At 41.3% G+C, this 22,093-nt stretch overlaps 2 non-coding genes across 2 annotated transcripts; both read left to right on the top strand.

Moving 5' to 3' along the window:
- The first annotated feature begins 14,443 nt into the window (after positions 1 to 14,443).
- On the top strand, positions 14,444 to 14,551 carry LOC145625818 (small nucleolar RNA R71). The gene has a single exon (XR_014110720.1). It is a non-coding gene; the product is annotated as a small nucleolar RNA R71 (small nucleolar RNA).
- Positions 14,552 to 21,084: 6,533 nt separating this feature from the next.
- LOC145625821 (small nucleolar RNA R71) lies at positions 21,085 to 21,190 on the top strand. Its single transcript, XR_014110723.1, has one exon. It is a non-coding gene; the product is annotated as a small nucleolar RNA R71 (small nucleolar RNA).
- Positions 21,191 to 22,093: the final 903 nt, after the last annotated feature.

Genomic DNA, 22,093 nt, shown 5'->3' with positions numbered 1-22,093 from the left:
TCAAGAAAATATACCCAAAATTCAACCTCGGCCCCAAATCCGGTCGTGTAGACATCCAAAGCATCAAGATCTCCTCCCTCGAAAGCTTCCCATGATCTTGCTTACTAAACACTGTATAACCAAGAATCCGATGGAGAATACGAAGAGTCGGGTGAATGATCTCGCTAGCAAGCGATTCCTTAGAGTCAAACACCTTCTTCTTAGATATGGCTCTCCACCAAGCAACCTCATTGTAATCAGACTTGTGAAGGGAAACCAAGGGCTCATAGATGTCGGTATTTGGGTTGAAGCCAAGGCCTTTGTTGAATTGCACAAGGTTCATGGTATGCTTGGAATTGAAAAGTTGAAAAGAGATGATATAGTCGGTATCCCCCGTAATATTAAACTCAAAGGGGGAGAAAAATTCAATGCACGGTTCCAAATAAGTTCCGGGGGATGACTTTACAAACTCATCCAAACCAAGATTATGGAGAAAAATGTTAAGATCGGCATCAACACCTAATTTTACCATATCCTCGGGAAAATAGTTGCGGGTCGGTCTAAATTTCCGGGATTTAATTCTATTATAGATAGGGGTGTGCTTAGCCCGGTTATGAAATTTGAGAGCAGGTAAAGGAGGAGGTGGGGCATTATCTTGATTAGTTTGGTTTTGAGGGGGTTCGGTGGTTGAAGATTGGCTACGAGAGGATTGGGCGAGGGATTGGTTTGAACTTTTCTTGCTACTCTTAACTTTCCTCAACAAATCCATACTCTCAAGCTCAACCAACACAATGAATCACAAAAACACCCAAATTCAACACTACCACCAAATTTATCAAACCTCCCTTCACAAGACCACCCAAAACCACCACAAACTACAAAGTACCTGTTACAAGCAACAAACAACCAAAAATCCAACAACAACCAACAAAATTTTTCAATCTATCACAAAAAGAAGCACAAATCACCCAAAATAATTCCAAAACCACCATACAAACTACCAAAAAATCATACTAAAGCTTAATAAAGGCCACTCAAACCCAAAGCATAAAAATCAATTGAAATTGACAAAAATAAAACAAAGGTTAGAAGTATACCAAGGTTGAAGACTCAAAGCAAGCACAAAATCGTCTAGACTCGAAATTCCCGAAAAAGACCACGAGAAAGGATAGTAAACTTAATGAAAATGGAGTATGAAGGAAGTAGGGATGGAAATTTAAGTGAAAACAAGGGTGAATTTGAGTAAAAATGAATGAAAAATATGAATTGGGGGTTAGGGTTTGAGAGGAGGAAGAGAGAGAATGGGGAAAATTAAGAGTGAAAGGGAAAATAAGAGAGGAGAGAGAGAGAGAGGGGAACCGGGTATTCAAAAACCCAGATGCCCGCACCCTCTCTCGACAATTCCGCGCCCGCGGAGAGACCGGAGAGCAACCGCGGAGAGTTCCTGGAAAAATCGTAATTTTTATACCTGAACAGGGGCCACGCCCTCTCTAAGGAACCCGCGCCCGCTCCAATATTGCCGCGCCCGCAGGGCAACCGCGGAGAGTTCTCGATCCAAGTTTGAGAAAATGAGCCGCGCCCTCTTTAATTTTCCCGCGGAGAGACCGCGGAGAGCTACTGATTCGATTTCCTCTATTTGAAAGTAAGAGCACCCGAGGCCTCTCCAAGCCCGCGGGGTTCCCTCTCCCCTGCACTTTAAAACCTCCTCTTATTATCCTCATCAAACGCATTTAGTCCATAGATGATTAATGAAGGCACCCTACAAAACAAACCAAAAACACAAGGAAAGGTAAGAGCAAAAATCAACAAAAACCCAAAAATAAAAGAAAGGAAGGAAAAGAGAGTAAAGGTGAGAATCCGGGTTGCCTCCCATAAGCGCTTTTGTTTAACGTCGTTAGCTCGACGTTTACTACCCCACTCAAGGTGGTTTGAAAAGAATCATTTTATAAATAAGACCAACAAACACTCCATCAAAATATTTCTTTAGCCGATGACCGTTAACCTTGAAAGAAGATGAGGAATCCAAAGGAGAAATCTCCACGGTGCCATTAGCAAAAATATCTTTCACCAATAAAGGGCCACTCCATTTTGACATGAGCTTTTCGGGAAATAACTTCATTCTTGAGTTGTAGAGGAGGACTTTATCACCCACACAAAACTCCTTTTTTCTCAATAAGCTTATCATGAGTTTCATTGCAAAGAGCTTTGTAGGTTCTAGCACAGTCATAAGCATCAAGTCTAAGCTCCTCTAGCTCATGAAGATCCAACCACCTTTTCTCCCCCGCACTTTCTAAATCAAAGTTTATCTTTTTTATTGCCCATAAAGCACGGTGTTCAAGCTCCACCGGAAGATGGCAAGACTTGCCATAGACAAGGCGATATGGAGTGGTGCCAATAGGTGTCTTAAAAGCCGTCCTATAAGCCTAAAGAGCATCATCTAACTTGTCCGACCAATCCTTTCTATTCCTTGCAACCGTCTTCTTAAGAATAAGCTTTATTTGACGATTGGAGACCTCAACTTGGCCACTCGATTGAGGATGATATGGAAGGCCGGACCGTTGATGCACTCCATGTTTCCTCAACATCTTTTGGAAGGCGTTGTGAACAAAATGAGATCCGTTATCGCTTATCACAGCCTTAGGCACGCCAAACCTTGGGAAGATGATTTTGTTGAACAACTTCAACACTACTTTGTGGTCATCAGTAGGGGAGGCAATGGCCTCAACCCATTTAGAAACATAGTCCACAACCACAATTATAAATTGATTTCCATATGAAGATAGGAATTATCCCATGAAGTCAATTGATCGTGGATAGATAGGTCGTTATGCTACTACCCTAACCAAATTAATCAGTTATAATACCTAAACCTACACTAAACTAGTTAGTGGAAAGTAAAGGGTCGAACCACTAGGGAAGCACGCTAATTCAACATCAAATATCACTAATGCAAGAGTGAAAAGGGGATTGTTTTTGTTGGTTTTGTTGAGTAGAACACTAAAACTACAAGTAAGCGAGAAAATGATGATTCAAATCAATAGAAAAGGACGCTAGGGATACGGGGGTGTCCAATATGATTAGAAAGAGGAGAATAATGGTGATTATCATGAAACATATGCCAAAGAACACAAGGTTCTACCTAAACAATTCATTCTCATGCAATAGTCTAGGCAAATCAATGAAAGAGGTCTACACTAATAAGGATCATTCTCATGCATCCTATTGGTTACAATCAAATCAGGAGAATAAAGAAGCACAATCCATAAAAACTCCAATTTAATAACTCATTCTCATGTAATCATTAAAATAGAGGTGATCCTAATCTAGTTCAAATCACTTTCATGCATTTAAACTAGAAAACATCAAATAGAGTGCAACAATAATCCCAAGCTAATAAAAATCATGTCTTTCATCAATATATGGCATAAGTTCAATCCAACCATCATCATTCATCCAATATCAAATCATATCTTCCACCCCCTTCCCCTAGCTAAATGTTTAGCCTAGAGAAGGGAGATTAAACATAATATCAAAACTAGAAATAAACTTAAGAAACTCAAAACAAAACATGATTGAAATCAATGAAATCAATAATGACTAGATAAACTAATAAGATTGACAAAAATAAGTAACAATAAAACAAATAAATATTATTAAAGGAAAGGAGAAGAGATTACTAAAGAAAGGATTAAAGAAAGATGAAAACTTGGATACTTGCTTGATTAATGGAAGATTAAAACTTAAGCAAAGTTTAATATAGAAAAGGAAGCTTGCATAAGAATCTATTTTCTCTCTCTAGATTAGGCTAATGTTCTATGAAATTAGTACTAAGTGTTTTCTATTACAAAGAGTCCTGTCTATATATATGTGGATCCCCCCCAAAAGAAAGAGACTTGGACAACAAGGCGCAAATAAATCAGAAACCCAGCCGTGCGCGCCCGCACACGACATATGCGCGCCCGCGCAATAAGTGTGTGCGCCCTTTCAGCGTAGTGCGCGGCCGCAACTTTGAGGGTGCGGGGAAAAAAAGCGCGCCCGCACAGTAGGCCTGCGCGCCCGCGCATCAGGTGTGTTCATCCGCACATAAGACGCACAACAAGTCGCGCAAACTCTCTAGTTAGGCTCTGTTTCTTCAGTCTGGTTGTGCGGGTTCTAACAGGGTTGCGCGTCCGCACAGCCAAACATGCGCGCCTGCATAGAAGCCGCACAGTACCCCGCGCACAACAATCAGCTTGGCTTCTTGATATCCTCTTTCTTTCGGCACATAATACCTACAAAACAAAAGCATGGAAATCAAAATAAAAACAAAGCGAGAAGACTAAGAGAAGGGAAGATAAGGGAGAAAAGAAAAGAGGAAGCAAAACTAAGTAAAAATGCTTAGAAAAAGGGCCAAACAAGTGAAAATGAAGGGAGAATCTTTAGAGAAAAAGGATAAAAGAGTGGCATAAATGCCACTCATCAAAATCCCCCACACTTGCCTCTTGCTTGTCCTCAAGCAAGGAACACCGGAAGAAAAAGATAAACACAACAAACATAACATGACAAGGTTTTCGCAAAACCAATCAAACCTCAAGGTAATGGAATGCTCAATTTGGACTCATTTGCAAATAAATGCACCAAAGAATACTTATCTTTCTCAATTTAAAGAGGGAAAACACGTTCCAAGATGTTCAAGGTTGAAAAAGACAACCTAAGCTAAGCGTAGAGAACTAATGATTTCATTCTCCGCCCTAGCCCCAACCAAGACAGTCCGCGTTTTCTCCACTAGCTTCAATTCATCCCCTAGCTAGATCCTCATGGTTCCTCGAGGGAACTAGAAAAAGAAAATTTTATGTGGAGTCATAAGGTCATCCCGACATCTCAACTATGCATACTCTCTCCATAGGGTTGAAATCTATTTTCCTCCACCGTTCTTTGACCACGCCCCTCTAGAATCCAAGGGTCTTAAGTAGGGTTGTAATGTCATGGCTAGGGGTTATTGTTGGGGAACAATTTGAAAATTTTGGTGGAAATTCCTAAGTGAAGCGTAAAAGTGGCCATCTCTCAAGAAAATCCTAAGAATTGAACCCATTCTTCAAACTTACAACCTTTCAAAACAAACCACACCACATTACTTCAATCTTTTTCATCATTTTTTTTTTCATGAGTTTCAACTTTCTTGCCAAGCCTTTTTGCGTACTCTTTTCATGAATAGCCTTTCAAAACCTTATTTGAATCAAATTACACAACTTTCTTGCTCAATTTCAACATTATCAAACTCGAACCTCACAAGCTAATGCTTCACTAACTACAAGGGTTGGTAGAACATAGGCCGATAGGTTTGTAATATGGCTAAGTCAAGAAAGGGGAAATAAGGCTCAAATTGGTTAGCAAGAGGGTGAATGTAAAAATGAAAACCAAATTTGTAACAAAACACAAAGAAAACAAAGAAAAATGAGAAGAAATGCCCTCTTCCTCCTCTAGAGTTATATGGTCACGATCTTGGGAGCTAGACGCCAACACAAAGATTTAGACATGCATAGTTAAGGATCCTAAGTGCCGCTCACAAGAATGATAAGGCTAGAACAAATGACGCTCACACGGGATAAGAAACATAGCAAATACTAACCAAGGGAATCCTATCCCCCATAGAGAGCAACACCATCTTACCACTTTCCCGTGAATTAGGGGTTCAAACATCCTCAAAAGTTCTAAACCGGTCTACCTTAGCTTATAATGTGTCTAACTCAATCCAAAGCATTCTGAAACCGTGCAAACCCTCAACAACTAGGAAGATAAGCATTCAAAGACACATCGAGGCAAACTAATCCAAAAGAGTGAGAAAATTACACATCAAAAATCATTTCAAATTGTCATAATTATGCTTGTAACACAAAAAGGGGAAAACAAAACAAAATAAAGAGGAAGAAATAAAAAAGGTTCACATCCGAGGCATAGAATTCAATTAAATTCCAATCGTCATACAAGTGATCGTTCGATAACAACATCAACGATCCCAGGTTCCATAGAACCAAAAGCAAACATCCTCGAACCATTCAACTTCTTCCTAAGCTAAACCTAAGCTAAACACTTAAGGAAAAAGAAAATAATAGAGAGGAAAGGTCTCACCAAATGCCGCTTGAAATGAAAACAAGATAAATAATGCGATCTCACCAAGGGGGGCTCGATTTGCCCTTTGACTTCCTTCGTTTCCGCTTTCAAGCTTCAAAAGTGGGCCAAAATGAAAGAAACAACTGAGATGAAACAAAAACAAAATTAAAAAGTTAAAAATCAAATAATGAAACTAAGAATTTAAACAAATTGAAGAAATAGAAATAAAATAAAATAAACTAAAAGAAATTTGGATTAAGGGAAGTTTAGACTATCGGGAGTTGGATTTTTCCTCATGGGAGCACCATCACCTACACAAACACTTGAAAATTCATTAGCAAAAACTTATCAAATCACCCAGGGACATAATCATCACAATCAAGCAGATAAATCAACATCAAAACATGATAAAGCCAACCGAACCATGAGAGCTCTACCACCTACAATGAAATCCCCCCCACACTAGCATGATGACAAGCCTTCCCCCACACTATAAAAAAAACATCCCTTTGCCTCTTACACACCCCCCCACACTAAAACAATGCACCGCCCGCGGTGCGCTAAATTAAAAACATTGGGAGGGGACAAAGGGGAGAAGTAAAGAACAAGGGGGGCTAGTGGCCACTAGGGCCAGCTTCATCATCATATCCATCATCGTCGGTATCGTAAGAGAAACCGTCCGGAGGGATGCCATGTGGGTCCCAACAACCGGAGTAACCCGGAGGCCAACCATAGTGACCTTGGAAGAGGTCTTGTTGCCATTGAGGCAACGGGTCGAAAGGGGCGGGAAGCTGAAGAGGGGAAGGGTGGGTAGGGTCGACATATAGATAGTTGGGGTCACCCAAAAAATCGCTCCCCCCGGGGGCACGATAATCGTACCCGGTTTCTGTTGGGTAGTCTACTTGGGAAACACCGTGGGAGGAGGGCCCTTGCCAATAGGGTCAAGTAGGTTGTGTTCTCTGCCACCCAGGGACCGGGCCTTGTTGGGGTGGCCAATAGGGGTAGTTTACCGGGGGGGTGACCTCACCCCTATCCACGGCCGCACCATAAAGAGCTTGGGTTTGCATAAACATACCCTGTTTGTTCTCCATTATGCTCGGCATGCCAAGTTGCATGCTCATCATTTGTTGTTCAAGGCTACTCATGCCTTGATGCTGTTGTTGTTGCTGATGTTGTTGTTGTTGTTGTTGTTGTTGTTGCCGCTGATGTTATTGTTGTTGTTGTTGTTGTTGTTGTTGCTGCTGTTGTTGTTGTTTCTGTTGGTCGACTTCCATATTCCTTACGCCACCCAGAGCAGTGGGTAGCACACCATTATCTCGCGGAATTTTCCATACATTCCTTGCGTTCCGCTCTAGGGATGTACGGCTAGGGTATGGCAAGATACAATGGTGCTCTCGGTCAACCATCCAGGCATGAAAATTGTTGGCATCTGAAGTTCCTTGGAGGAACCCTGACCTTCTCATCTGTTGTATGTCGATGAATAGATCTTTGTCGGTCCCAACTTGAGTGCACGAGGGGAAGAAGCGTTCATAGTTGAGCTTCTTGGCAATCCTTGTAATCATCCCACCGAGGGCAATTTCTCCTGTCTTGTGGCCCGACTTGATTGCCTCGCAGCACACGACGAACCAATACCCCATATTGAGCCGCCCTTTCAATTCCTCCCTAGTGGCAACCCAGAAAGTAAATAGCTCCTCATGCGAGAGCTTGCTCAAGTCCTTCTTGCTAAACACCGCAAACCCCAGAATGCGGTGTAGAATACGGAGCACGGGGTGGATAATATGGTTGGCCACCGAATACCTGGTGTTGAACTGTTCAAAGTCGGTAATCGTTTGCCACAATCTACATGCATCGTACTCAGGGAACAGGCTCAATGAGGGGGCAAGGTGGTCCGCCTCGGGGTTCAAATCCAACAATACATTAAGATCACTAAGAGTCATAGTGTGCTGGTTGTTGAACAGTTGGAAGGAAATTAGGAAGTCGTTCCCAAGAGGCTCTTTTTTAAAAGAGGCTAAGAATTCGAAGGTGGGCTCCTTATAAGTTCGGAATTGATGTTTGATGAACTCACTTATCCCCAAGTTATCAAGGAGAGACCTTATATCGTTGTCAATCCCCAAAGCTCTCATGGAGCGTTGATCATAGTGTCGGGAGGGATTTTACTTTCGTCCGTGAAGGTCGTTGAAGAATGTAGCATGGACCTTGTTCGAGAATCTCAATCTAGGGGGAACATTAGGTCCTTGAGCTTGAGTTTGTTGGGTACTCGGTTCCTCAACCCTTAACCTGGGCTCCATTCCGTTCTTCCTTTTGCTCATTATGTTCAAGCAATACAAACAACCCAACCAAAAGGAGAACTACCTTCGAACTCAACCAACAATTGGAAAACAACAACAACAACCCTAGTCTCAACAATCTGCAAAAGGGTTAGTACTAACAACTAACCACACAAATATAGTGCCCAAGACAAGAAGAATCAACAACAAAGCAGTCGATCAAAACACATTATGATAGTAAGCAATTCTCATGAAAGAAGTTGCATTATCATCAATACAAACACCAAATTTCTCAACTTAATTTCATGAAAATGTCTTCCAAAACAATAGTATTAACAACAATGTCCCCAAAATCAGTAAATTTCACACTAATAACCAACAAATCCTTCACAAAGAAAACCAAAATCACATGCAATTCACTCAAGCTAATTAATGTTTAATAACTAAAAAATTTTGCATAAATAAGTGAAATTAAGTAATAAAATAGCAAAATTTAGAGTTATACCACTTTGTAGAATCTAGAACACCACTAAGAGCCTCAAAGAACACCACCTTCAATTAAGCTTGCAAACCATGAAAATGGAGGATTTTTGGGTATTTTGGAGAGAGAAAGTGGGTGAATTTGTGAGTAGAGTGAAAGTTTTTGATGGATTTGAAAGAAAATCAATGGAATTTGTGAGAAATGGGTGAAATTTGAAGGTTAGGGTTTGGGTTTGTGAGGAGAGATAAGAGAGCATGAAAATTGGGTTTAAAAAATATGAGAATGAAATCGGAAAGAAGAGGGTTAAAACCCGATTTTCCCAGCTCTGCGCGCCCGCACAGGTAAGCTGCGCGCCCGCACAGTAGTCGCGCACTAGGTCGCGCAAACCTTCTGCCTCGAGCTCCAAATTTAATTAAATCTGTGCGGGTTCTGACAGTGAACGCGCGACCGCAAACATACCCTGCGCGCCCGCACAGAGGTCGCACAACAAGTCGCACAAACTTTCTGCCTCGAGCTCCAATTTGTGAATATATCTGTGCGGGTTCTGACAGTGCCTGCGCGCCCACACACTTCACACTGCGCGCCCGCAAATATGTCGCGCACAGGGTCGCACAGAGTAAAATCCTTGTTCCTTCATCATCCAAACACCTATCAACCAAAAAGGTGAAAAAAATCAAATTCAAATTCAAATTCAAAAAGGAGAAAGTGAAATCGGAATATTCTAAAAAAAAAAGTATAGAAAGGAGTTAGAAACTCGAGTTGCCTCCCGAGAAGCGCTTCTTTATGAGGTCACTAGCTTGACCATGAGAAAAATTCTTCAAGTGGGAGGCTTGGGATCCAAAGGATCAAGCATTATACATTCGATGATACCAACTTCTTCCTTGCAAAAGTAATTCTTTAAACAATGACCATTAACCATAAACTTGTTACCATCCGCATCTAACTCAAAGGAACCATAAGGAGTAGTCTTTGATATCACAAAAGGACCCGGCCACTTTGACTTGAGTTTACCCGGAAACAAACGAAGCCTTGAGTTGAAAAGCCAAACCTTATCTCCAACCTTGAAGTTCTTGTTTCGAATATGTTGGTCATGCCACTTTTTGGTCTTCTCCTTATATAACCTTGAGCTCTCATAAGCATCATCTCTAAGCTCTTTAAGTTCATTGAGCTTAAGCAATCTCTTCTCACCGGCCAACGATAAATCCATATTGAGCTCTTTGATTGCCCACCAAGCCTTGTATTCTAACTCAACCGGCAAGTGACAATCCTTTCCATAGACCAACCTATAGGGGGTTGTGCCGATTGGAGTCCTGTACGCCGTCCTTAGAGCCCATAGCGTGTCATCAAGTTTAAGAGATCAATCTTTCCTTGATTTGTTCACCATCCTTTCACGAAGATTTTTGATTTCACGATTCAAGACCTCCACTTGTCCTTGATTTTTAGGGTGGTAAGGTAATCCAACCTTGTGATGAACGCCATATCTCTTGAGAAGAGCTTCAAATTGCTTTTTGGCGAAATGGGAGCCTCCATCACTAATTAGCACCCTCGGAACTCCAAACCTAGGAAAAATGATCTTCTTTAGGAGCTTAAGAACAACCTTGTGATCATTGGTAGGTGAGGGTATGGCTTCAATCCATTTTGTCACATAATCGACCGCTACCAAGATATATAGATTCCCACAAGAAGAAACGAAAGGCCCCATAAAATCCACCCCCCAAACATCGAAGGGTTCAACTTCTAAAACACTTTGTTGGGGCATTTCGTCCCTCTTGGTAATGCCTTCGCTCCTTTGACATCTATCACATTGCGCCACAAATTGGTGGGCGTCTCTATGCATCGTCGGCCACCACAATAAGGATTGAGAGATTTTTGCCACTGTTTTGTCAACACCACCATGTCCTCCACATGGTAGTGCGTGGCAATGCTCAAGAACTCCTTGAATTTAACGATCTGGAACGCACTTCTGATAAAGGCCATCTGCAGATTGCTTAAATAGGTATGGGTCATTCCAAACGTATCTTCTCACCTCCTTGAAAAACTTCTTCTTTTGTTGAGAAGAGTACTCCGGGGGAACGACTCCACACGCAAGATAGTTGGCTATATCCGCGTACCAAAGGGTAGAAGTTGACACCAAAGCCATGAGAGCCTCGAATGGTAGCCTAGACAAATGGTCCGCTACATAGTTCTCTGCTCCTTTGTTGTCCCTCATTTCCATGTGAAAGTCTTGGAGAGAGAGAACCCAACGGATCAAGCGAGGCTTTGCTTCTTTCTTGGTCATGATATACCGCACCGCGATGTGATCCGTGTACAGAATAACTTTTGAGCATATGAGATAGGACCGAAACTTATTGAATGCAAACACTACCGCTAACATCTCTTTCTCCGTTGCTGTGTAATTCTATTGAGCCTCATCTAGAGTCCTACTTGCGTAATAGATGACACATGATTTTCCTTGTTTGTTTTTTACCAAGAACGATACCTACTGCAAAGTCACTAGCATCGCACATTAGCTCAAAAGGCAAGCTCCAATCCCGAGCTTGCAGAACGGAAGAAGAAATGAGAGCTTCCTTGAGCTTACGAAAAGCCTCAAGGCAAGCCTCATTGAAGTTAAAAACAACCTCTTTTTTGAGTAATTCGGTCAAGGGTTTGGCGATTGAAAAAAAAATCTTTGATAAACCAAAGGTAAAAACCGGCATGCCCAAGAAAAGCCCTTACCCCCGTGATGGAAGTAGGAGGGGGAAACTTTTCAATCACCGAAACCTTGGCCGGATCAACCTCAATGCCATTTTTTGAAACCTTATGGCCGAGGACAATGCCCTCCTCGGCCATAAAATGGCACATTTCCCAATTTAAAACCAAACTCGTCTATTGACACCTTTTCAAAACTTTTTCAAGGTTAAAAAGACAAGTGTCAAAAGATGAGCCACCAACACTAAAATCATCCATGAAAACCTCAATTTTTTTTTCAAGCATCTCAGAGAAAATGGAAGTCATGCATCTTTGAAAAGTAGAGGGAGCATTGCATAATCCGAATGGCATTCTTCGGTATGCAAATGTCCCATATGGACATGTAAAAGTAGTTTTCTCTTGATCACTTGGATGGATAGGGATTTGGAAAAATCCGGAATACCCATCCAAGAAACAAAAGAAAGCATGGTTAGAAAGCCTTTCAAGCATTTGGTCCATGAAAGGGAGAGGAAATTGATCTTTCTTGGTGTTTTTGTTCAATCTCCTATAATCAATACACATTCTCCACCTAGTCACCGTCCGGGTGGAGATTTCCTCTCCCTTTTCATCCTTGATTATGGTCATCCCACCCTTCTTTGGAACTACATGAACCGGGCTAACCCATTTGCTATCGGAGATAGCATAGATGATGCCCGCCTCACGTAGTTTCAAAATTTCTTTCTTCACAACCTCTTGAAGGTTGGGGTTCAACCTTCTTTGATGTTCAATGGAGGTGGAATGATCATCTTCAAGATGAATACAATGCATGCATAAAGAAGGGCTAATACCTTTAATATCATCAATGCTATACCCTATCACATCCCTATATTTCCTAAAAACATCACAAAGTTTTTCCAAATTAAGACCATCTAGCATAGCATTGACAATAATAGGGTATTTTCCCTCCTTATCAAGAATAGCATATTTCAAAGAAGGGGGGAGGGGCTTGAGTTCTACCTTGGGAGGAGGCTTAGAACTCTCCTCCAATTTCTCTTCCTTGGACTCATGCTCGATCTCAACTTGTTGTTCAACTTCCTCATTTGGGGATTCCTCCATTGCCATGACAAATTCTTTAGCCTCTTGAGATTGGAACTCTTCTTTGCATGTAAGGGCTTCTATCATTGGGTCTTGAGGCCTCATCACGACCCTCCCAAAGCGATCTATCTCCTCATTCACAACATCAACTCTATAGCATTTTTCAACCATGGGGATCTTGAGCAACATAGAAAATTCAAAGACAATCTTTTCATCGGCCACTTCACAAGTGATGGTGTTGTTCTTGCAATTGATGACCGCCCACAAAGTTTTAAGAGCTTCACGTCCCAAAATCAAAGGAGTGTTAACATCTTCCTCCATATCCATCACTACAAAGTCACAAGGTACGTAGAAGTGTCCCACTTGAATTGGAACATCCTCAAGCTCTCCACAAGGTAATTTCAACGATCGATCGACCAATTGAATTGTCTTCCTTGTAGGGATCATCTTAATATTGAGTTTTTGAGCAACGAATAGAGGGATTAAACTAACACTTGCTCCAAGATCGGCTAAGGCGCCTCTAGCTTCCATGTTCCCAATTTTCACCGGTAAAGTGAAACTTCCCGGGTGTTTTGCCTTCTTGGGCATCTTATGTTGGAAAAGAGCACTCACTTGATGTGGAAGGGTGATAAGCTCATCATTGAGCTTCCTCTTGTTGGTGAGAATATCTTTGAAGAACTTGGAATAAGATGGAATTTGTGTCAGAACTTCAAGAAAAGGGAGGTTGATATGCAAATTCTTCATGACACTAAGAAATTTTGTGAACTTGTCATTCAACTTCCTCTCCGCAAGCCGACCGGGAAAAGGAACCGGTCCATCAAGATTCCTAGCCTCACTAGGAATTGAAGTTGTCTTCTCATTGTCAAGCTTCTTCTTCTCTGAACCTCCTTCTATCTCATCACCTTTTTATTTCTTACCTCTCTTATTTTTATTCACACTCTCCTCTCCTCCCTTCTTTTCCTCACTATTCCCTTCATTTGTCCCTTCATAGGAAGTTCCCGACCTTAATGTGATCGCCTTTCATGTATTAGGTTTTGGATTGTGAGATGGGTTAGGTTGTGGTTGTCCGGGTAGAGTGGATGGTGAATTGAAAGAAGTTCTCTCGGCCAATTGAGCTAGTTGTGAATCAACCATCTTGTTGTGAGCTCTTATATCTTGCATTTGTTGCCCAAAAGATTGCATTTGCGCATGCATGGCTTGGTTTGAGTTTGAGTTAGCTCCGCTTGAGGTTCTTGTTCTTGATGGTTTCTTTGAGGTGCTTGGGTTTGATTGTTGTATTGGTTGTTTCTTGGATAGCTTCCTCTTGGGTTTTGGGGTTGAGATGGAGGTGGATTTTGATATTGAGGGTTGGAGTTATAGAAAAGTTGAGCTTGTTGGTTCCATTGTTGAGGTTGATGTACAAACCCGGGTGGTTGTTGTCTCCAAGCTACTCCACCGCCGCTTCCTCTAAATCCCTCTTGCCTTGTGTTGTATGCCGCTACATGTTCTGGGCTTAAACCTCCACAATAAGATGTATAATGGTTCGTTCCTCCATAATTTTGACAAGAGAAAGAGTTAACTTGAGAAGAGCTTGCTCCACCACTTGAACTTGCATTCACACTCGTGTTCAACTTGGAAAGCCCGTTTGTTAGTTGATCAATTTGATGTTGTAATTGATCAACTTTCTCCAATTCGTAAATACCACCTCTCTTTGGAGCGTTTCTTCTTCGGTCCCCCAAGAGTAATTCTTTGCTACCTCTTCTATTGTGGCTTCAACTTGATTTTGAGGGATCTTGATTAATTGACCACCCGCCCCCGCATCCAAATTGGCTCTTGACATGGGCTCCAATCCTTCGTAGAAAAACCGCATGAGCAACCCTTGATTGTACTCATGGTGGGGACATGCTTGTACAAACTCCTTGAATATCTCCCATGCTTCACCAAGACTTTTATCGGCCTCTTGCTCAAATGATGCAATTTTCCTTCTCATTTCGGCGGTCTTCTCTTCGGAGATAAAGCGCTTCAAGAACGCCTTTACCACCTCCCTCCATGTTGTGAGAGTGTTAAGCTTTACTTGCTTTAGCCATTTCTTTGTTCGTCCGGTGAAAGATTGCCGGAAAAGGTGCATACGAATGTAGTCTTGACTCACTTCATTGGTTTGCATCATTGCGCACAATTCAAGGAATCGGTCCAAATGTTCAATAGGGTCCTCACTTGCACTTCAGGAAAATTGCTCCGATTGGACCATTCGAGTATATTGAGGATGGATTGAGAAGTTGGTTTCCGTGACGGGTAGCAAAATCCTTCCCGTGAGCTCATAATCCTCTGGATTTCCGAACTCACGAAACAAAACATCATTCTCTTGTCCCGCCATTGATTCGCGTGGTGAACTTGAAGAGTAAGTATCACTCTCACTATCAACTATATCACCAAAACCTCTTCCCTCGTCTTGACAAACCCTATGGACTTGTCTCAAGGTTCGGTTCATTTTGTGGTCAATTTGATGTGAGGGTGCTCCTTGAGACCTCCTATGCATTCACTAAAGGTAAGCAAACAATTAGAAATGACAAGGATGATAAAACAAAAAAAACCAAAAAAAAAAAAAAACAAAATGACTCTAACAAAAGCAATAATAGACGCTAAACAAGCCGCTTCCCCGGCAACAGCGCCAAAATTTGATCGGCGATAGATAGGTCGTTATGCTACTACCCTAACAAAATTAATCATTTATAATACCTAAACCTACACTAAAATAGTTAGTGGCAAGTAAAGGGTCGAACCACTAGGGAAGCACGCTAATTCAACATCAAATATCACTAATGCAAGAGTGAAAAAGGGATTGTTTTTGTTGGTTTTGTTGAGTAGAACACTAAAACTACAAGTAAGCAAGAAAATGATGATTTAAATCAATAGAAAATGATGCTAGGGATACGGGGGTGTCCAATATGATTAGAAAGAGGAGAATAATGGTGATTATCATGAAACATATGCCAAAGAACACAAGGTTCTACCTAAACAATTCATTCGCATGCAAAACTCTAGGCAAATCAATGAAAGAGGTCTACACTAATAAGGATCATTCTCATGCATGCTATTATTTACAATCAAATCAAGAGAATAAAGAAGCACAATCCATAAAAACTCTACTTTAATAACTCATTCTCATGCAATCATTAAAATAGAGGTGATCCTAATCTAGTTCAAATCACTTTCATGCATTTAAACTAGAAAACAAAATAGAGTGCAACAATAATCCCAAGCTAATAAAAATCATGTCTTTCATCAATATATGGCATAAGTTCAATCCAACCATCATCATTCATCCAATATCAAATCATATCTTCCACCCCCTTCCCCTAGCTAAAAGTTTAGCCTAGAGAAGGGAGATTAAACATAATATCAAAACTAGAAATAAACTCAAGAAACTCAAAACAAAACATGATTGAAATCAATAATAACTAAATAAACTAATAAGATTGACAAAAATAAGTAACATTAAAACAAATAAATAATATTAAAGGAAAGGAGAAGAGATTACTAAAGAAAGGATTAAAGAAAGATGAAAACTTGGATACTTGCTTGATTGATGGAAGATTAAAACTTGAGCAAAGTTGAATAAAATAAAGGAAGCTTGAATAAGAATCTATTTCCTCTCTCTAGATTAGGCTAATGTTCTATGGAATTAGTACTAAGTGTTTTCTATTACAAAGAGTCCCGTCTATATATATGTGGATCCCCCCCAAAAGAAAGAGACTTGGACAACAAGGCGCAAATAAATCAGAAACCCAGCCGTGCGCGCCCGCACACGACATATGCGCGCCTGTGCAGTAGGTGTGTGCGCCCTCTCAGCGTAGTGCGCGGCCACAACTTTGAGGGTATAGGGAAAATAAGCGCGCCCGCACAGTAGGCATGCGCGCCCGCGCATCAGGTGTGTGCGCCCGCACAGAAGACGCACAACAAGTCGCGCAAAATCTCTGGTTAGGCTCTGTTTCTTTAGTCTGGTTTTGCGGGTTCTGATAGGGTTGCGCGCCCGCACAGCCAAACATGCGCGCCCGCACAGAAGCCGCACAGCACCCCGCGCACAATAGTTAGCTTGGATTCTTGATATTCTCTTTCTTTCGGCACATAATACCTACAAAAACAAAGCATGAAAATAAAAATAAAAACAAAGCGAGAAGACTAAGGGAAAGGAAGATAAGGGAGAAAAGAAAGAGGAAGCAAAACTAAGTAAAAATTCTCAGAAAAAGGGCAAAACAAGTGCAAATGAGGGGAGAATGCTTAGAGAAAAAGGATAAAAGAGTGGCATAAATGCTACTCATCATCAATCCCCCAAACATCGAACACCTCTAACTCAAGAATAGGCTATTGAGGCATCTCATTCCTCTTGGAGATATTCCCAACCCTTTGACATCGGTTACATGACTTTACAAAGCCCCATGAATCTTTGAAGAGATGCGGCCACCACAAACCACATTGAAGAACCTTAGTGGCGGTTTTGGAAACGCCCATATGACCGTCACTTGGATCCGAATGACACATCCTTAGAACACTTGGCCCCTCTTCATTCGGGACACAACGCCGAAGCAAGCCATCCACCCCTCGTTTATACAAGATTGGTTCATCCCACAAGTAATGTCTTGCCTCCCTCTTGAGCTTCTTCTTTTGGTTCTTGGAGAAAGAAGGTGGAAACTCCCCACAAGCTAGAAAGTTCACCAAGTCGGCATACCATGGGAGATCTGTAACCTTAACGGCATACAAGACATCATCAAGCATTCTATATTAAATTGGTAGACCATCATCATGAATTTGATCACCCTCAAGGCGAGAAAGATGGTCAACCACAACATTTTTCGCACCCTTCTTATCCCAAATCCCTATTTCAAAAGTTTGTAATTCAAGCACCCAACGAATCAACCTTGTCTTGGACTCTTTCATGGAAAAGAGATACTTGAGAGCCGCATGATCCGTTAAGACAATGGTCTTGGAACCCAACAAATAACACCGGAATTTCTCGAAAGAGTGAACAATGGCCAAGAATTCTTTTTCTGTTATTGTGTAATTCATTTGGGCCCCATTTAGTTTCTTGGACATATAGTAAATCACATAAAGCTTCTTGTCCACACGTTGTCCCAAAACACCTCCAATTTCCCAATCACTAGCATCACAAATAAATTCAAAGGGTAAATCCCATCTTGGGGCTAGAACAATGGGGATGGAGATTAGGGCCTTCTTCAATTTATTAAATGCTTCCAAGCATTTACCATCAAAAACAAACTCAACATCTTTTTGAAGAAGATCATTAAGGGGCTTGGCGATGAGTGAGAAATCCTTGATGAATCTTCTATAGAAGCCCGCATGTCCCAAAAATGATCTTACTCCCTTGACATTCACCGGAGGTGGAAGCTTCTCAATAACCTCAATCTTGGCCTTATCCACCTCTATTCCTTTATGAGAGATCTTATGCCCAAGCACTATTCCTTCCTCCACCATGAAATGGCACTTCTCCCAATTCAAGACAAGATTAACCTTTACACACCGTGCCAAACATTTCTCAAGATTAACTAGGCACTCTTCAAATGAAACCCCACCTAAGGAGAAGTCATCCATAAATACCTCCATTTCTTCCTCCAACATGTCTCCAAAAATGCTCAACATGCACCTTTAGAAAGTTGCAGGGGCATTAAAAAAGCCAAAGGGCATTCTCCTATAAGCAAAGGTCCCATAGGGGCATGTAAATGTTGTCTTCTCTTGATCTTCGGGGTTGATTGGAATTTGGAAAAATCCCGAATAGCCGTCAAGGAAGCAATAGAATTTCTGCCTTGTTAGTCTCTCTAACATTTGATCAATGAATGGAAGGGGAAAGTGATCCTTTTTGGTGGATGTATTTAGACGTCTATAGTCTATACACATCCTCCAACCGGTGACCGTCATAGTTGGAATGAGCTCACAACTCTCTATCTTGACTACGGTCATACCCCTTTCTTAGAAACTACATGAACGAGCGAAACCCACCTAAAGCTTGAGATGGGGAATATGATTCCCGCATCCAAGAGCTTGATGATCTCTTTTTTCACCACCTCTCCCATTTAAGGGTGTAAATTTCTTTGTCGTTCAATAGAAGGAACGGTGCCTTCCTCAAGCGTCATGTGGTGTGTACACAAAGCGGGGCTTATACCTTTAAGATCATTGATATTATAGCCCAAAGCACCTTGGTGCTTTCTCAAGACACAACATAACGGTTGAGCTTGACTCTCGCTCAAGGATGCACTAACAATTACGGGGTAAGTGGAATTTGGGCCTAAGAATTCATACCTAAGGTGTGATGGTAGATGTTTGAGCTCTATCATAGGCACACCTTTACCTTCTTTTGTTGCGGCCGCTTGACAAAGCTTCATGGCTTGAGATCTTCAAGCACAATTGTTCATCCACTTCCTCCATGCTTCCATTAAGCAATTCCTCATACAACGCCACCTCCTTGCATGGTGCACCTAGTTTGTCTTTGTTCAACAAAACGTTCTCAAGAGTATCGTTAAAGGTGAGCAAGTGCTCATGCATGGAAGACACAACATAATCAAGAGAGTCAATCATCAAGCAATTTTCAAGAGAAGAACTTGGATATTTCATGCTTTCATTCAAATCAAATTTTATGACCTCATCTCCTACCTTAAGGGAAATCGTTGCACACTTGACATCTATCACAGCACCCGAGGTAGCAAGAAAGGGTCTACCTAGAATAATTGGAATGGTAGCATCTTCATCCATTTCTAGAACAAAAAAATCCACCGGGAAAACAAACCTCCCAACCCCAATGGAACATCTTCCACTTTACCTTTTGGAACTTGATTGACCTATCGGCTAGTTGCAAGGTAATGTTAGAAGGTAAGAGTTCCCCTATATCAAGTCTTTGATAAACCAAATATGGCATGAAGCTTACACTAGCTCCTAAGTCACATAAGGCATTATCAAATTGCATCTTGTTAATAGCACAAGGGATGGAGAAGTTTCCAGGGTCTTTCAACTTGGGTGGCACTTTGTTCATGATGATCGCACTACAATTTTCAATCAAATTGATGGTCTCAACAACATCACAAGTCCTTTTCCCACTCAAAATGTCTTTAAGGAATTTGGCATAATTAGGCATTTGGTTGATCACATCAGTGAAAGGTAGAGAAAGGTGAAGTTGTTTGAGCATAGCATTAAATCTCCTAAATTGCTCATCCAATTTGTGTCTCATGAATTTTTGGGGAAAAGGGATCTTGGGTTTCACAATATCGTTTTTTACTCTCACCTCTCTTGGTGTCTCAACCACAACCTCATCTAAAGATGCTCTACCTCCCTCATTCTCAACCAAAGCTTCCTTAGGTACCTCCTTGTTTTCACTCCTCCTAGGCAATCTCTCCTCAAGAACATTACCACTCCTTGTAACAATAGCATTCACGGGATTATTAGGATATAAGCCTTGGGAAGGTAAGGAAGAAGGGCTTTCATGGTCTTTTAAAGCGCTAGCAAGTTGAGAAATTTGGTTTTCGAGCATTTTGTTGTGGGTCATCATTTCATTGAACTTCTTGTCACTAAGGCCATGTATGTGTTCAACAACTTGGTTTGATTTTCAATTATGTCCTCCAAATTGGTCCTAGAAGAAGAAGATTGTGAATAGGAATTTTCCCCTTGAGTCTTTGGAACAAATCCGGGTGGGGGACCTCTTTGAGAATTATTTTGAATATTGCCCCTACCTTGATTGTTCCAATTACCCCTATTTTGATTTTTACCAATACCTTGATTATGGTTTCCACTACCTTGGTTATGATTTCCATAACTTTGGTTTTGATTACCATAATTTTTGTTCTGATTTTGACTACTATAACTTTGATTGTTATACTTGCCACGAGAACCTTGGTTCCCTTGGTTCCTATAACCACCACCTTGGTTATAGTTGTCAAAATTACCTTGGTTTTGGTAATTCCTATTCCATTGACCTCTTTGATTAGAAAACCTTTGCACATTATTATTTGACACATAATTCACATTCTCACTCTCAATGTTATCAAAATCATCACCACATTCGGGAGAAGCATGAGGGCAATTACAAGAGTCATGATCATAAGATCCACATGTATCACAAAACAAGAAACCACTCGGCATATTATTTGAAAAGGGAGGGGGTTGAGAGTTAGAAAGAGTACCTCTCTCCTCAAATTGGGAGGGAGAATTCGAATCTTGAAAAGAAGAGGAGCTTTCCAACTTGGCCTTGATCGCGGTCATCTCTTTCCCCAAGTTTGTCATTTGTGAGGATAAGTTGTTGATCGCATTTAGATGGTCTATAGAGTTCACCAAAGAGCCACTCTATCTAGTTGAATCCCTCTTACCATCTTGCCAATCTTTATAGTACTTAACCACGTCCTTAATAATGTCCACCACTTCTTCTTCCGTCCGTTCATTATGGGACCTCCGGCACCCCCATCAAGGCATGATTTGCCTTGAGGACTTAGGCCACCATAGAAAATTTGACTGAATTGGTAGGTTGGAATTCTGTGGTGGGGACATTCCCTTTGGTACTCTTTATACCTCTCCCATGCTTCGTAGAGGCTTTCATTAGGTTTTTGCTTGAACCCTTGAATCAAGGCTCTAGCCTCTGCCGTTTTCTTTTGTGGGTAGAATCGGGACAAGAATTCCTTGGTAACTTTGTCCCATGTTCGTAGGGAGTTTGGCTTTACCTCCTTATCCAACCACTCCAAGGCCAAGACTATGAGAGAAAATGTAAACAACTTTAGCCGGATGAATTCTTGAGAAACTCCGTTCACTTTGATAGTGTTGCAATACTTTTCGAACTCCTTGAGATGGTTCAATGGACTCTCATTCTTAGCTCCGCTATATTGTCTCCTTTCGATCAAAGCGATCATAGCCGACCTAATTTCAAAATCATTCGCTGGTGGTTTAGCTGGAGCAATTCCACTCTCGAACTTGTACGCACCGGGAATTCCCAATTCTTTCAAAGCAACTCTTGGTTGTTCTCCCATGCCTAGTTCTTCTACAAATCCTTCTTTGCTTGAGGAACTAAATTCCAAGGATCGACTAGAAATTGCCCAATCACTAGCATCACACATCAATTGAAAGGGTAAATCCCATCTTGGGGCTTAAACAATGGGGGTGGAGATTAGGGCCTTCTTCAATCTATTAAATGCTTCCAAGCATTTACCATCAAAAACAAACTCAACATCTTTTTGAAGAATATCATTAAGAGGCTTGGCGATGAGTGAGAAATCCTTGATGAATCTTCTATAGAAGCCCGCATGTCCCAAAAATGATCTCACTCCCTTGACATTCACCGGAGGTGGAAGCTTCTCAATAACCTCAATCTTGGCCTTCTCCACCTCTATTCCTTTATGAGAGATCTTATGCCCAAGCACTATTCCTTCCTCCACCATGAAATGGCACTTCTCCCAATTCAAGACAAGATTAACCTTTACACACCGTGCCAAACATTTCTCAAGATTAACTAGGCATTCTTCAAATGAAACCCCACCTACGGAGAAGT

Source organism: Chenopodium album, chromosome 3 (genome assembly GCF_948465745.1).
Source record: "Chenopodium album chromosome 3, dcCheAlbu1.1, whole genome shotgun sequence".
Classification (NCBI taxonomy): Eukaryota; Viridiplantae; Streptophyta; class Magnoliopsida; order Caryophyllales; family Amaranthaceae; genus Chenopodium; species Chenopodium album.
Note: the sequence above shows the minus strand (reverse complement) of the source record. Positions and strands in the feature narration are given on the sequence as shown.